General features: G+C 45.0%; 1 protein-coding gene across 4 annotated transcripts in view; it reads left to right on the forward strand.

Annotated features, from left to right (window-relative positions):
• The window catches only part of TDRD15 (tudor domain containing 15), a 545,892-nt gene that overhangs the window by 150,229 nt on the left and 378,182 nt on the right, over nucleotides 1-17,481 (forward strand). For all 4 annotated transcript variants that reach the window (XR_014796493.1, XR_014796495.1, XR_014796496.1 and 1 more), the window contains one exon: nucleotides 11,927-12,051. The gene's annotated coding sequence lies outside the window, so the exon portion shown is untranslated. The remainder of the gene's footprint in view (nucleotides 1-11,926; nucleotides 12,052-17,481) is intronic.

Here is a 17,481-nt window from a genome sequence, read left to right on the forward strand (position 1 = left end):
TGTCACAGTCCTACCTTAGCTGTGTTTCCTGGGCTCTCCGGTCTGGGCCTCAGTGTCCCCGTGTAGAAAATAAGGCAGCCAGGCTAGAGCAAATAGTCTTGGGCTCCCACAGACCCCACCCTCACCCCCCATGGGAACAGCTTAGTCGTTAACATTTCCATATGTTTTCACTTAAAAAAAGAAAAAGATTCCCATGGCTAAAAATGTTTACAAAGACCCTCTTGAATGTTCTTCCAGGCCCTCTGACTCTCAGATTCCATGATTCCATTCATCATACTCCACTGTGACAACTGCTGGACTTTCACAACAGCACGTAAACAGGACTCTTTCTGGCATAGACTGGGTGTTTGCGTCCTCCAAAAATTCATATGTAGAATTGAACGCCCAGGGTGATGCTATTAGGAGGTGGAGCCTTTTAGGCTTTGCCATAATGAGTGGGATTAATGCCATTTCATTGTAGAAGACCCAGAGAGCTCCCACTTCAATGAGGAGTGGGTCCTCACAGACAAGGAATCTGCTGGCAGCATGGTCCTGAAGCTCCCAACCTCCAGACTGTGAGAAATAACTGTTTGTTGTTTATATACCATCCAGTTTATGACATTTTTATTACACAAGCCTGAATAGACTGAGACACTTTCCCTCCACACATAGCTCTCTCTTCTCATCCCACATAAACAGATGCTGACATCCTTTCTACTTGCTCATGCTGTGTTGAGTCAGGATGAGGGTTCCATAGAAAGGGAAGGTTGGGGAAGGAGCTTGCACGCCTGCGGAATTTATTTCAGCGATGGTGTTGGGAGAAGGACTTGGTGTAGGACTTGACTTGAACCTCACTGAGCTCATTGTTTTCCATACCCCAGACCTAGATCTGGATGCTCACTTCTGCTCCAGCCTTATATCCACAGCTTCCTGTTTCAGATTTCTGCTTGCACATCTGCCACATCCATCCATTCTTTATAGCACATCTTCCTGAAAAGAATTCATTACCTTACCTTAAAGCTGGTTCTTTTTCCTGACTTCCTGGTCAAGCTGAAAATCTCAGAGCCATCTGTATTATTTACCTTCTTCATCTCAAATACCTATCCAGTCTCTAAATCTCTACAGATTCCCCCTTTTATTGTTTGTTCTTTCATTTCTCTTTTGTCATTGCTGCTCCTCTAGTTTAGGTTCTTATCCTCTCCCAACTAACACAAACACACAAGTGCTCTCTCCTTCCTCCACTGCAGTCCCTTATGGAGAGCTCTTGGGACCCATGTTTCTGAAGAACCATGTGGGGTGTCAGTACCTTGAGTCAACATTCCTATGGCTCTTCATTTAACCAATAATCTTCACATTCAAAATCTCCTTCCATCCCTCCCTCACCTCCAGAGGGGCCCCATCTGATCCTTACGAATAAGAATCTTCTTACTGTCACCTTACTGACATAACCCCCATTCTTCAAATCAAGATTGTTTCTGGCCAAACTGTTCTCTGCAATCCATCCTACCTCATCCTCAAGGCCAAATGGAAGCCTTAACTCCTTTGTAAAATCTTCCCAAACAATCCCAAGATTGAAAGACTTTTCCCAATGTGTCAGCACTGTCTGTGTTTTTCCTTATGTGAGTTCACTGGATACCCTCAGATCCTGTGTGTGTGTGTGTGTGTGTGTGTGTGTGTGTATGTGTGTCGTGTTGGGGTGGTTGTCGTACCATAGCCTCTAAGCAGGAAACTCATGGAGGGCAAGGGTTTGGAAGGATTCTTCTGGACCCATTTCATGAGTGTGCTGCTCTACCCCCAGAAATCTGATCTGTTGGAAAAATATTGAAGGCCATCAAAACCTATACTTTAACTGTGATGTATTTAAACTCTTATATCAATTCACTATGATGAATAATCTTAACTGTGTTTTTTAAAATTATGTTAATGACTGTATTTTCTGAGAAAGTTGAGATTTGTTACTGAATGGCACATTCCGGTATATCCGAGGACTTATAATAATCTTGAGTGTGTGTGTGTGTGTGTGTGTGTGTGTGTGTGTGTGTGTGTGTAATTAGAGCAGAGAAATTAATGGACATAACATTTTAGTATGCTTTTTAAAAAAAATAAAATTCACTCTTTGCTCATGATAATTTATGTTTTCCTTGGTAACTGGTAGAAACATTTTAAGGGTCAGCCTCAAAGTAGCAGAATCAGTGGAAACACCTTTTCTAAACCTTTCTTCCTTGTGTCATTAATCAAAAGGAACACAGCTAACTAACCCAGTCTGTCAGATTCACTCACAAAACTTGCAATTTATCTCCAAACCATTCTTGCCCCCTGAACCTGGTAGCTGATTGGGTAATGAGTAATTACATACCTTCAGTTATTACTCTGGCTTAGAATTTTTCAGCTCCTATTTTCTGTCAGTAAGTGGAACTAAACTGCATGTGTTTTGGCTTGAGTACACAATGAATCAGAATTAATGAAATGTCATATCCATTAAAGCAAACTCAGAAAATTGCATGCAAATACGGATAAGAGGCTCTTAGTTCTAACTTTGTAGCTACAAGGGAAACCAAAGTGGCCATTTCATACAGACCATCCCTTCCAGTTTTCCTCCTTGCTGTCACCCTCTAGGACTTGGCCTGTCCTGAGGGAGGAAGGAAGGTACCAAAGCCTCCCTGAAAAATACCCCTAAGGCAATGGCCCAGTGCTGGAGGACAGCTGCAGTTTGACTGTCCTTCTCTCCTCTCTGTGGGACCTGGTTCTGACACTGGTCCTGTTATTGCCGACCGTGATGGACAATGGCTGATAAACACAGGACTGCTGGCCTGGCAACAGGACTCAGTAGTGATTGTATAGTCAACCCGATGTTTCACATTCACAGTTAACAACTTGTCAGGGAAAAAGTTTGCCACCTCTCTGCATTGTTCTAAACGTGGAACTGGTTTTCGGTCTGAAGTGATGTTGGAGATATATCTTGGCAAAAGGCAGAGAAGAGCAATGGGTGGTTCCCAAGACCCTTTCTGATTTTCAAATGCCTCCTATGTAATAAATGCTGTGGCAGCGCCAGCAGCCTGCTCAGACTGTTCCTGCTGCCTGCAGTTGACTTCACTACCCACCCACGGGCATCATGGACCAGGGTTGATTTATAAACAAGTGGCAGCCCTTCATTTCTATAGAAACAGTGAAAAGTTACCAAAATAACTGAATACAGAGAACCATATGCCACCTCCCCGCTGAGAGGCAGCCTCTGCATTCCCGAGTTGGACTGTGCTCTAGAGCAGTGTTTCCCAACCTTCTCTCATGATGAGAATCACCTGGTGGAGTTGTTAAAACACAGATTCCTGAATCCCAACTAAGAAGTGCTAAACTAGGATTTTTGAGAACATATAGGTAAAATTGCATACCTAACTTAGTGCTCTGTATATAATATCTGTGTTAGAGCACTAGTTAAGTATACAATTTTACCTATATGTTCCCAAAAATCCTAGTTTAGCACTTCTTAGTTGGGATTCAGGAATCTGTGTTTTAACAACTCCACCAGGTGATTCTCATCATGAGTGAAGGTTGGGAAACACTGCTCTAGAGACTGGCCAAGTGCGCTGTGTGGCAGTGGCAAGGAAAGGCATGACTCTGGAAGTCTCTCAAGCACACCACTAGTTAGGGCCCCCCTTTTGCTAATGTGTATGATGTTTCTATTGCTCCAAGTATATGTATGGCAATAAATAGTGCATCTTCTCTTATTTCAGTGATGGGTGGTTAATACCTGTACTTTTATTACCAGCAAATGTATAAAGAAACAAAGAGATTCAAGTGGTAGAGGGTGGAGATTAGGTCACACACAGAGATGACATTTTATTGCAACTTGGGGAGTTCATAGACAGAAGAGGGGGTAGGAAAGAACCTGGGACTTTAGGGGGGAAATATTGAGAATTATGCTTGACTTTGGCCTCTTGGCTCTTAAAAAGACAGGCCAAAGGTCATTGTATTACATTTGCTTTCTAATGTATGCAGAGACAATGAACAATGTGAGTTATACAGAAACATTTCTTGATTTTGAGGGGGCTGAGTTATTAACCTGAGTGAGCATTAGTTCCCTGTTCTCTTAACTGTATCCTCAAAACTGGCAGCCCTGGATACTGAAGCATGAAGAGAAAAGCACATTGCTGGGGAAGGTGTCCCCAGGAGGAGAGGGGAAACAGGCATGGTCAGAGGGTGAGCACTGGACCAGGAGCCACACGGCCTGACGTCCAGTTCTGATGCCACCTCTACGTGTTACTTCCAGAAAGTCACAGCCTCTTAGAGGAACTTTGTTGCATGATCTGAAAACTAAAACGAATGGGTCAGGTGACCTCTAAGGGTCCTTCTAACCCCATCTCGTTCTATCCAGCCTGAGGCTCAGGAAGTTTGTTATTACTCTTTTCTGCCAGTAACTTGTGAGTCTCTCTTTTCTGCTTCTCTGGCCCTTCTTTGCTCTCTTCCCGGGGCTTCCTGACACCCCACAGCTGCCCTCCATTGTTCCATGTCACTCCAAGGCACAACAGCCAGTAGGAGCCAGAGACCAATCAGTATCTGATAAAGATAAATCTGTGCTCTGAACTGGAACAGGTGTTTAGCCAATTAGGGAATGAAACCCTCTGCTGAAGTAGAGCAGCTTCCATGTGAGCATTTTGGATTTTGCTATGTAAATCGCTCCTGTCCTAAAAAGCATTTTGCAGAAAACATGGACACGGCTTGAGGTTAGGTTGTTTGCTCCAGGTTACTCGCAGTGTGGAAGAGTCCTTCTCCAGCCTCTCTGCTCAGCATGCAGTAACAAGACCAGCAGCCTCAGCACTACCTGGGGGCTTGTCCGAGTGCAGGCTCTCAGGCCCCACTGCAGACCTGCTGTGTCAGAACTCTCATCTGAATAAGATGCCCAGGGGATTCACAGGTGCATTGAAGTTTGAGGAGTACCACGCTGAGGTATCCTTGATCAGTGAAGAGCCTACCTTAAACACACCCAGACACAAGAGGCCACTCACTCACATTGCAGGACATTCTATTTGGGGACAGCTGCAACCCTCAGAATGCACTTCCGTATAATAATAAGACTAGCAAATATTTATTGACCTCTGATCATGTGTCCTTTTCTAAATGCTTTGTAAATGTATGTTGCCTCATTTAATTCTTGCAACAGCTCAGTGAGTTAGACTCTATTTGTATTTCCTCAACTTAATTTCCCAACAAATTCATGGCTGGAGATTGTACCGTGAGCTCTAACCTCAGAGTGTGTTGGCTTCAGAGCCCAGCTTAACCACTATATTATATGCTTATTCTTTAGAGTGATTAAACTTTTCTGTAATTGGGGTCCATCTGTTTTCTAGAAGTATAAATGCAATTCTATTTTATACCTATATGGAAACTCTTAAGTTATTTAGAACCAACTCTCATGAATACCCTCCTTAACATATTCCTCATATTACTTAATTACATACCCTTGCTATATTAGTCAAATTCTGTTTTGTAACTAAAGTGCGGCCTTCGGGAGTGTACCCCGAACTCCAGCTCTGTGATTTTGAGCAGGGAAAAGTTGTAGGAGTATCTTCAACTTGTATCAGAACACCATGCTTTGAATAATGATGTCTGAGTACCTAATGAATACTTGGGACACAGTCATAGCATTGATTGATATTGAGCTCAATGTCTTTTTCACAAAGGCTGCTATTAAACCGAGTCTCTCTGAGTCTGTATTTGTAGAGATGATTTTTGAACTCTGGGGCATTTCCCTGAAGCAGACCTATCATCAGCATCATGTGCTTCTGCCCACCCTGAGCTCAAGTGATACCCAATGTAGGGAGGGTGTCGGCACCACCATTATCTAGGGCTGGGCCTTGGAGGGTGGAACTAGATATCTATCATGTTAAATTTCATCTTGTTAGCTGTGACTCATTATTCATACTGTCAAATCTTGCAGATTCTTGATTCTATCATTTGGCATATTCGCTAGCTGGCCCAGCCTTGTGTCATCTGAAAATCTGATCAACACACCTTCTGTTTTTATTATGCAATTTGCAGCCAAAAGTGCTGAATGGGCCAAAGTTGAAGGAAGCCCCTGGGATGGGACATGCTCCCAGAGACCTCCCCTGCAGGCTGAATTCAGTTCATTAACCTGCTCCTTTTAGACCAGACATTCAATCATCTTAATATCTCAAAGCTCTTTGTGCAGTCTGTATGTCTCCATTTCCCCAAGAGGGAGGGTGATGGCCAGCATGCTGTTTTAAACCATCAACCCCATCTAGTTCCATGGCTTTGAGTTATTATGGTGGAGGCAGCTGTTGTTTAGTGGTAGGCACCCTGAATCAATATTAGCAATGAACTATGCGTGAGCTCTAGCTTATGGCACTTCCATCTGTGTACCCTTCAGTTAGGGTGGGTCAGAGCAGCAGTACCACTAAGAGTGATTATGTAATTATATAATAAGGGATTTGTTGTAGGAATCCGAACTAGGCCGTTTGTGGAAGCTGGTTATACAGCGCATGGAAATCAGTTCCTTCTGTGTACATTGTTAGGACTGGAAGCAGCAGGATAGTCAGTTGGGAAGAAGACATGGATGTGAAACAGAAGAGAGTCAGGATAAACTAGAACTCATTTGCATGATGTGGAGTCCACAAGATGGGCTGGAAGACACATCAGTTTCTCATTACCTCCCGGATGCCCATCTTTACAATGTAGGTGACATGCTGGAAAAACTGGGTCCTTCCTCACAGAGGCAAACACACACCTACCGCAAGTGTGTGCAGATGCAGTGGGAACTGGAGTTTCTGGGAGCCTGGCCACTGCCCCAGGCAAGCCAGGTGAGTCAGCAACAGTGTGCATGAGTTGCAACAGCTGCTCAGCACTGACCACCAGTCTACTGCTCTTTCTTCTGCCTTCTAAGTCACGTGCAAACTTTTTCTTCAGCTCATACTAACCTGAAACTGTGCAGGGAAGGAACTTCTGGGACACACGGTTCCAGCTTCACTAAATTGACATATCGTGTCCATGAGTCATCTTTTAACTATACTCATCTTCCAAGTAAAGACAATTGAAAACTCATGATTCAGCCTAACATAATACAACAATCCCGTGTACAATTGGAAATACATAATCTTATCTCCAAAAGTGGATACAGAATCAGAGTGGTCAGTGATTGTCTCAACTACCATTTTCAGTAAAGCACTGAGTGTTCTCTGGTGGAAGATCCTTCCTAAGAAAGTCTTGTAGCCCCTAAAAGTCCACAGCGGTAGGAAAGCAAGACTTTCTTTTGTGGATTGCTAGGGGTAACAATGAGAGACTTCCTAGTCTCAATGAAGACCACTCTCATCTTTAAAACCCTTGATTCCAGGACCTCTGAGCTATGGCCAAGGGAGAAGCAGTGCTGTATGTTGCTTGCTAATTTAGAGCACGATGTGTTGATAGGGTTTGGAGAAATGATTCCATCACCACAGACCTTACACAGGAAAGGTTTGTGATTCCTGCCAAATCCTTATTCAACTGGTTCCTTTGTCTTGTGCAGAAGACAGATGGGTTTTGGGGAATGACAATGGGTTGTCATAAACTCAAATCAAGTAGTGACTCCAATTGCAGCTGCTGCTCCAGATGTGGTTCATTGCTAGAGCAAATCAGCACATTCCCTGGCACCTGGGATGCAGCTAGTGATCTGGCAAATGCCCTTTTTGCTATTCTTGTTACTAAAGATCCTTGGAAGCTGGCTGGCTCTCATCTGGCATGAGCAACAATACACCTCAACTCTCCTGCCTTTTGTCATGATCTTGTTCTCAGGCAGATAACCTGGTTCATTGCATTGACAATATCATACTGTTGGAAAGTGGCAAGTTGTAGCAATAACCCAAAAGGCAGTGGTAAGAAACATGTGTGCTAGAGAGTGAGAAATAAATCCCACCTCTAAGATGACTTCGTGCCATTAGTCTGCATCTTTGGGGCCAGGGGCTCAATTATCTAAATACCTGGATACAGCATTTCCCTATAGCCTAGGTGTGTCTCGTTGCTTTAGGAGGGTGGCATCTGATTACTCTATTTAAAATTACCACCATCCCCAAAAGCCATAACCATCAGAACTGGGCAAATTTTAGTTTATCAGGTGTGATTACAGTTAGAAATGGATAATGGAAATGGTCCCAATACTTACCAATGAGTTCCTTAATTTCAGATACTATAAAACAGTTTTCTGTCCAATCTCCTGTTAAAAATAACTACACTCTTGAATAAAGAATATGTGGTTTTTAATCCATTATGGAGCCACTAAGAAACTTGGGATTCATCATAGGCCCAAAATCCAGTGAAACCAGAAGTGGAGGGCAGGAAAATCACTAAAAGGAGCCTTTTTCCTGAGACCTTTTGATGAGTTCTGGGGACCATGGGCTTCATTTTTCAGTGCTGGGATAGGAAATAAGGTCAGGATTCCACCCAAGGCAGTGATTCTAATAAGAGATCAGTGTGTCAAGGGCCACGACCTCAGAAGAGGTTCTAACACACTCCGTTCTTACCAATTATATTTATATTTCTGTCTTTCCAACATTAAGCTGAACCACATGAGACTGTTGATACTTGACCTATAAAAGTGGCAGTTTCATATTATTCAGTGTAATAGACTGTCACAGTGATATTCTCTCATAGCTGTAAGTCCAATGCCTGGAATGGTATCTGGTTCATAGCAGATGCTTAAGAAGTATTTATTGATGTCATGAATGAATGAAATCAAGTTTGGAAACCAATCATCAAAAGATAAGTAGGAAACTCCAGATGAGACTTGCTTGAGTTTAGGACTTGCTAGGTCCTGGCAAGAGCAGGAGGCAGGGAGTGATTTCTTGGAGTGGCCTTGGTGGGACTTGACAGGAGAGCTGGGCACACACATTAATTCCTAGGGTCTCCCCTGCATCCTTCCTGGCTGTTGTTTGCCAACTTGCAATTTGTGATTTTCATTCACATAGATATTAAAAAGTAAAAACTCCAGTCTTTTCAGTGTTTTTAACCAAATGTGTAATATCTGTAATAGGTTCATATTTATAGGAGAAACATGGAATCCAAATTATAAGCCATACAATGTGGGTTTTAGAATCCCTTCTTCCAAGAGTTAGCTAAGATTCCTTGGAGCTTTCTCATCACCACCCACTCTTTCACGTTTAATCAGATTTGGAGATTAGAGATGCAATTTCCTTTTGTGTCTACAGTGGTTTATCGGGATGCTGCACACTTCTGTTTCCAGCATGCTCCTCCCCACCCCCAGGTTATAGAACGAAAGTGTCTGTCATGTAATTATTCATTGAAAAGGAAATTATGTACTTTTCTGCCTTAATGAGAAAAAATACTGTGAAGTCACATCTCCTGTGTGGATTAGGTTAAAAAATTAATGAGTAAGGTGAAAATTATTTATAGTTAAAACCACACATGAAAGTCTTTTATACTATCCACATATTAAAATATACAAGTCTTTAGTAGTACACTCCTGTGTGATATTCCTTGTGTACCTGGTGAGAGCCACTGAACTAACTAAAGATAGAAATAAAGAGAGACACATCATTAGGTGTCCAGATGTTTAAATCCTCTGCTTTTAACAAAACTCTCCCATTCATGGGGCCCTCAAAAGTGTGTAAGCATTAGATCTCATTAGAATACCTCCTTCTAAGGCTGAACTCTTGGCCAAAGAGCATGGATCTACACACCACCAAAGTTTCCCTTTCTTGTTCAGGCAACTCGGCTATGGCATGGACCAGTGGTCCGCAAACTCATTAGTCAACAGATCCAAATATCAATGGTACAAGGATTGAAATTTCTTGTGAGAGCAAAATTTTTTAAACTTAAACTTCTTTTAATGCCGCTTCTTCAAAATTGACTCGCCCAGGCCTTGGTATTTTGTGGAAGAGCCACACTCTAGGGGCCAAAGAGCCGCCTGTGACTCGTGAGCCGCAGTTTGCTGACCACTGGCATGAGCTACAGAGGACATCTGTGTTTGAAAGGCTGCTGGAAATGGAGTGCAGGTGGCGACATCCAAGCTGCACAGCAAATGGGGTCTGGCCCCTGATGGTTCACAGAAAGCCCTCTTTTTGTAGAGTAGCATAAAGAGCAGCCAATGTGCAGACTGTGAACCAGGCAGAGGGAGGTGATTTTTGTGTGATTTATTAGGAAAGAAGGTGGCCTTCTCATTCCTGGTGGCTCCTGGCTTCTGTGACTCAGAGGTGACAGTTAGGAGTTCTTTCTCCAAATCGGTGCTGTCTTCAGAGCCATCATACCAGCTAGCAGCCAGAAGGCCTCCCTTCTTCCTCAGGGTGACGGCATTTCCACCTCCCTGTGACCCGGATGTGATTGTCTAAAGTGGGGACTTGTAGTTCTTTGCTGTGTTGTTTTAAAAGATATCATGCTGGCTGTCGAACCGTGGAGACGTGGAATGTACTAAGCAAACGTAAGAAATGTGATGAATGTAAGAAAGTAGTAAGGGTACAAATCAATATTGCCATTTAGCTAAACTTTTAGAAAATCTGTTCCTGGACCGGCTTTGGGCAACAATAAAGGGACCCTGGTCAGTTACGGCCAGGGAGGCTTGAGAGAGGTGGATTTCTGTGATAATGCACCTAATCCACAGGGGGGCCGATCTGTACAAGCCCAGATGTGCTTGTCAGTCTGTCTGAAGGGAGCATGATCAGACCACACGTGCCCCAGCCAGCAGCAGACTCGGGGACCGAGCTCTCACTCAGCCCGGGGACCCGCAGGCTGCCTGTTCCCTCGCTGGCAGGAAGACAAGGCAGGCGAGCTTCTCTCTGGCTTTCATGCTGCCCATTAATCAGCATCCCTTTCCTCATTAAGGTACCAGCATTCTCAGCTGCACACTTGCAGGAGCTCCCAACATTTCCTCTCTCCTTCTGGTTACAGAAACACCAGCCTCATAATGAGGAGACCTGTGTTGTGTGTATGTGTGTGTTTGTAAAGCTAAATATCAATTCTCGTTTCAGTTTGTCATTTGCATATCTCTCAAATTGGGTTTACTTTTTCAATTTACACGGCTGAAGTCCCACAGCCTGAAGATACACAATTAACACGATTTCCTTGGTGAGGGTCAGAGAGCCTACTTTGCAGGCTCAGGTTTTTCCTAAGACAGTCGTTGAAGGTACATGGGAAATGGAAATTTAATTGGCAGAGCTAGGAGGATCTCCTTACGGGCTGAGAAGGAGAGATAAATGGCCATGTTCTCGAGTCAGCCATTCCTGCTCAAACAGTGGAGGCTGAGGGTGGTTGCGTCCTCCAAGAGGAAGCAGTCAGGCACTCATCAGCCTTGGGGGCCTTTAGCAAAGGGCTGTACTCTTCTCTGCCCGAGGGTTGTGGAGTCCAGTGACCAGGCAGGGTGTCTTGTCCTTGTCGTGATCTCGAGGTGTTAACAGATACTCCTCTAGTTTTGGAGGTGACTTGCTCAAAAACTTGCCTTGATGTTAGGACTGGTGAATTATATTCACCCCCTTCTCTCTCCCTCTCTCCCCTCATTTCCTCATCCCTCTTTTCCTTCCACCTCCCAAGTTAGGCACTGTGCTAGATGCCGGGCATGCACAGCGAAGAGGACACAGTCACGTGGGGGAGACAGTGAGACACTTTCGGGCAGCGTGACACCCCCTCCACAGGAGGAGGGCGGGTTCCGTGGAGAGGGAGGTGGAAATTTTCAGCCCTGGGCTTCTGGATGTCTCCTGGACAGTTATTTATTGAGAGGTGTCTGTGGTGCTGGGCTTAGCTAGGCCAAATACAATGTTTCAGTGTTCATTTTTCTCCCCCATCAGAAGGAAATAGCAACAAAGCCTGAGCTCAGCCATGCATCGTGCTTAGCATACCAAACCCAGCCCCTGCTTCCCGGGCCTCGGGTGGCCTCACACAGGAACGAGGCAGCTATTTACCCTTTGTCTGCAAGTGACAGTCTGTGTCACAGAATGGTCTTCTGTATCTTCAGGGACTCGGAGGACCTCCCTGCAAAGCCACGGAGAAGAGACTGATGGTGTTGCATTCTTCTTGAAGCTGCTGAGTGGCTGTCCGTCTGTCCTGCAATGCCATCTGGAGTCACTGGAGAGTACTGAGGTGAGCAAGGTCAGCTTTTCATTTGAGATGGGGAAGGGGCATCCAGGTGGAAATGCAGTCTGGTTCTGTTTTACAATATTTTTTTCCTTTCACGACCCGCGATGTGCGTTTGGACTTTTCCCATTTGGCATCAGGCTTTGTGAATACTGCATATTTTCTAACTGAAAGAGAGAGTGTCTTGGTGGCAGAGTGCCGGGTTGAAGGTCAGACAGGCGTTCAAGTTCTGAAGCTGTAATTTACTAGCTGAATAAACTCGTGCTGTTCACTTCCTTTCTCCAAAACTGAGTTTTCTCATTCCTAAAGCAGACAATTACTATGCTACCATCGTAGACTCTGTGGCTGCTCCATTCTCTGGGAAGGTATTAAGTGTATAATAAAGGGGAGCAATTTAAAGAGTACCAGTGGGGTACATGCAGTGGTACCCACAGCTTCCATGCTATGGACGACAACGTCCTTGGCCCACTCTATCACATGGATGGTGTCTGCCAGATACATGAATTGACATGGTGGCTACTCAGAGAAGACACCGGTGGGGCTGTCTCTTCAGCCTTCCCTTCTAACAATGGCCTTGCCCCTGCTCATCCTTAAAGTGGCTGTAAGAGGCATGAGGCTAGTACAGTGATTCTATTTCTTAGACACCGCTAATTGGTCTAGGTTTGTACTTGAGACCAGAGAGCAGGGCCAGGTTCTTTCTCTGATTTAGGGCAGTAAGACTGGTAGCACATTGTCATTGGAGAGGCCATGCTTCCCTCCACATGGGCCTGAAGAACAGAAGAATTTGGTCTGGGGCATGAGAAGGATAGAAAATAAAGGAAGAAACAAGCACAGAAAAAAAAAGAGAAAGGAATGTGTAGTGGACTTGCAGAGAGGTGTGAGAATCCGAACCAGGGAATGAATCCTGAGAGAGACTTCCATTTAGTCCTGATATCCAGCCATATTCCCAATTTGGATTCTTTGAGATGATCCAGCAGTATTTGAATAATTAATCTCTTCCTTTTCCAAAGCTATTGAGAGGTGGGTTTTTGTCACTTGCAATCCTAACATTTCTAAGTCATACCTCCTTCTACAAATGATATGCCAGTGAGGGTGCCTAGCACACCGTCTAGTGGATATTACAGATAATAATCATAGCACGTATCACTCACATCTGGTCTTTCTAAGTGGTTGGCCGTCATCATTGTAATCACAGCAGAGTGTATATGTGACTTGTTCTGTTTTAAATGTTCCGTGTTGAAAGTATTACATATGTTTCCCTTTATGTCCCATTGACCTCTTCTAGGCCACCCCTGCCCTACACACTTGTTTTAAAGAGATTATCTGCATGTCATCGTTCTTTTCCTGAGTTTGTTGAGTTTGTTTCTTCTGAATGAAAGAAAAAGCAGTAGGTAATGTGTTTGCATTTCGAGGTAGTCAACCAGGCTGGTCTTCAGGATAAGAGAGAAGCTGGCATGGCATTGTGGCTTCAGAAATTTGCAGTTTCTGACACTGGATCCCAGGAAGCTCACCTCACCAGAGGGAACTGAATGGGGCAGAGCGCCTCAGGGCTCAGATGTTAATGACACAATTCTTCCATTAGCCTTTGATGCTGCTTTGCATATCAGACTGTAAGCTCTTCCAGGGCAGGGACCTCGTTTTCTCCCATCATTCGTGTCTGGCACAGAGCACAGAACTTTGCACATGGCACATGTAATTGGCATTGATCAATGGTAGATGAATTGATGGAGCATAATGCAGTAATCTCCCTGCTTCTCCCGTTAGAAGGAAATCAAGAGGGAGCAAAAAGAAATGACTTTCAGTTTTACCCAGGGAACATGATGTTTCAATAAGAAAGAAAAGATTTCATTTTCTGGACTGTTGTTTTCAGAGTGTTTGTCATTTAAATTTTCACGTTCCCTGACAGTGCTAGTTATATTGCTGTAAGGATGAAATTGAATAAATACATTTCAGAGTAACCCAAGGTGACCTGCAGACCCAGGCAGCCTGAGCTCTCTGGGGAGGGAGGGGGGCAGTTTTCATTCACTTGCCAATGAGTCAGGTGTGGGGGGGTCTGCATTTGAACTGGCGCTTCCTCCTTCCTCATGAACTTTAAAAATTAGATGCAAATCTGATAATAGCACTCATCGGCAGTTCTGAAATGTGATCCATTTTCCGTCTCACACAATGAAACCAGTGACCGCCTCCGTTCAATTAAAACTTCCCTCCTTACATTCAACATGTTCACAAGTTTGCAGGGCTTGTTCATTTTCCATCCTTTAAAATGAAAAGGGAGATTCATGCTCCCAATAAAAACATTCCTGGGCACCCCGCGCAAGGAGCCAGGCGGGTGTGGGGAATGACAGAGCGCCCTGAGCAGCTTTTAGATTCTCATTAGGGAGTCTGCAATGGCTGAGAATTTACACTGAGGTCTGCAGAGCATATTATTTATCTTCCCAACCCAGATGCTTGGGAGAGTAAATTGGGGTGCTATTAATTATTAATCTGGACTAACCTGCATAAACTAGTGCTGCCAGGGCTGAATCTGGACATATGTTCATTCTGCATTTAATAAGGCTTTCAAGAACAATGGCGTAGATGTCTTGTGTAGTACGTGACTCATTGGCAAGTGAATTCGGATAAGGAAGGGGGTGGCATCATTACCCAGTGCTGGAGGTTGGTGAGGGCTGCGATACAAAGGTATATACAATCTGGGCTGAACTTGGAAGGATGGGCAAGGGGAACATATTCGCCCACATGGTGAGGTGCGGAGGTATTTTTTGGGAGTTAACCGACTGATTTTGATTACTAGGATGAATGAAAATTATCAATACTTTAATAAAAAAGGAGAAATATGTAGTTAATACTCCCACTTCCTGGCTCTGCTCATGATGGAATTCTTCAAAATTCTATAGCAATCCCGAGCCCTGTAGAGATCAGCCTGGTGGTGCCCGAGACTGTCCCCAGAGTGACTGTCCCCACACTGCCTCTCTTTCTCTCCCCCCCCCCCATCCTCCTTTTCTTTTCCTTTTCACTCCTCTTTCCCTTTCTCCCTTCTTCTTGCCACTCTTCTATGGACTTCTATGCCATACTCCCCCCACACACACACCATGTTCTTGTTTCTCCCTGGTCATGGGGTCTGGGGTCAGGACACCAGCAACCAGGACACACTGGACAGTCAGGACTGCCATTCTAAAAGTGGAAGCTAAGGGGTTGGGGTGGGTGCTCTCCTCCTATACAGGGAACGTTACCTCCTCTGGGCTTGAAAGTCCATCCACACCCATGTTCTCTTCTTCAGAAGGAAAACTTCTGATGGCTGCAGACCCAACTGGGGCACTTCCAACAAAGGACGTTCTTTGTCTCTTGCTTACTCTGGCCAAGGCTTAATCTCTCTTCCAGAACACAGCTTGCTGTCATTTTTCACAAGGATTTGTTTTAAGACAACCAAAGTGCTGAGAGCCATTGTCCTGATCCTGACTGGAGGGCTCTTCCACTCATGGGAACTGTAAGCTGCACTCAGGCAAGGTGGCTCAGCGAGAGCCGCCAGGGGGCCCAGTTCATAGGTGGGACGGGGTATTTGAGGGCCTGAGCGCTCCCATTAACTTGAGCAGGATGGCTCAGCCTTGGGAACAGCCCACAGCCACTCCTCAACTTGCTGCCTCGGGGAACGCCCCCTCTCTTCCCCTCGGGAATACAAAGCCTGGACCATTGTATTTTGCAGAATTATTCTCAGACTGGCTCATGGACCCTGACATTTCGAAACAACTAACCTGCTTTGTTTGAGAAACGCATTTAAATAAATTAATGAAACTACCGCTCCGAATGAATCCTTTCAGGCTGCTTCCAGAGAAATTCTGAAAGGGCAATATTATCGCTGACAGAAACTGCAGCGTCGGAACAATTTGATACCCAGAAAGCCGAGGGGGAAACAGCACAAAGACAGGATTTTTCCTGTAGCAAAAGCATTAAAGGTCGCCTACCGGATGGGCCGCTGAAATAGAATTTGTTTTCAAATTATAAGATTAAAGAACGTTCCTTGAAGGAAGTATTATGATACGGCGTCAAAAGGCGGAGCAAAAATGAAGTTGTTGGGAGATGCAATCGCCGCGGAGATTCACTCTGCTCTCTCTGCGGTGGGCACCCCGCAGCCCCCCGCCTCCCTCCGTGGGCTGGGCGGGTTGGAGACATTAGCAAATGCTCCTCTCCCCCCGCAGACCTTCCCCACTGAGAGTTCTCCCCTCCTCTGGTCTTACTGGAAGCACACTGGCCTGCTCCGGAAACCATGTGGAGGGATGCGCAGGGTGCCTTCGTTAATGGTGCCCATTGGAGAGGACAGCATTAAAAATTCTTTAAAACGAAAGGGGCAATTTTGAGTTTCCAAGTCATTAGGCAGGTTGATGACTTGTCCATTTGCAAAGGCGCTGATGGGCTCTCCACACGGCCGTTTCAGGAAAGTGGGCTCATCTCACACATGCTCCTGCTCAGGTTTGCCCCAGGCCCGGAACCCCTCTGGTGTGGGCCAAGACTCCCTTTGGAAGACATGGGGCAAGCTTGCCCTGTCTTCTCTGCAGCAACCTCCTGCTTAAATGTGGCAGCAGGTTAATACGGGCACAGGGCAAGCTTTGCAATGACTTAATCAGACACCAACCTGCTCCGTTACTGCTGTGGTTCTAGCACGTGCATCGTGCATATTTTCTTCACAAACGTGAGGGAAGAACGAACCTGTGCAGCTAGGGGAGAAATCAGGTGCTTTGTGCATTTAAAAAATATATTTTTTAAGCTCCTTGAACACAGCTTTCTCTGTGTGTAAAGACTTTCTGTAGTGTGTTCAGACTTAACACAGAGAGGCAGGAGCTAGCAAGAGGATGCGATCTAACTATTTTTGATGCACCAAATAAGAATGTGTTATTCTGAGCACCCAGCAATGGAGGGGTTCTAAATATGTTGTCAAAGTGATTGTCCTGTTCTTTCAAAATGTTCACTCTGGACAGAAATGTCTACTCAATGGCCATTGAATGTCCTTGGTGCTTTTTTGCCTTCCTGGGCCTGACTAGTTCCTCACTCCCCTGTGCCATCTCCTGTGTCAGTGCCTGTGAGGTGAGAGGGGGATTGTGGATTGTTGATGCAGAGCTGAGACCAAAGCCAAGTCCCCTGAAGGCCATAAGCTGGCTGGCCATCTGGCTTCTCCTCCCACAGCACTAGTGACAGGGGAGCCAAGCTCCTGGGATGTCCCCACGGTAGGAACCAAGGCTCCGAAGTGAGTTTTCTTCCCCCGTCACTGGGGCAACAGCTGTTGCTCCTGTGGAGTGGAATGCAAAGTCCAGAAGCAGACAAGAGCTGCTACAGGAATAGGTAGTTGACAAGAAACCTTTAAAAATCACTGGGGAAGTGTGAGTTGGGACTGGAAAGATGAGCTTTCCATATGAAAATAGAGATAAGCTACATTTTGTTTCTGTC

Source organism: Pipistrellus hanaki (genome assembly GCF_964339955.1).
Source record: "Pipistrellus hanaki genome assembly, chromosome: 12".
Classification (NCBI taxonomy): Eukaryota; Metazoa; Chordata; class Mammalia; order Chiroptera; family Vespertilionidae; genus Pipistrellus; species Pipistrellus hanaki.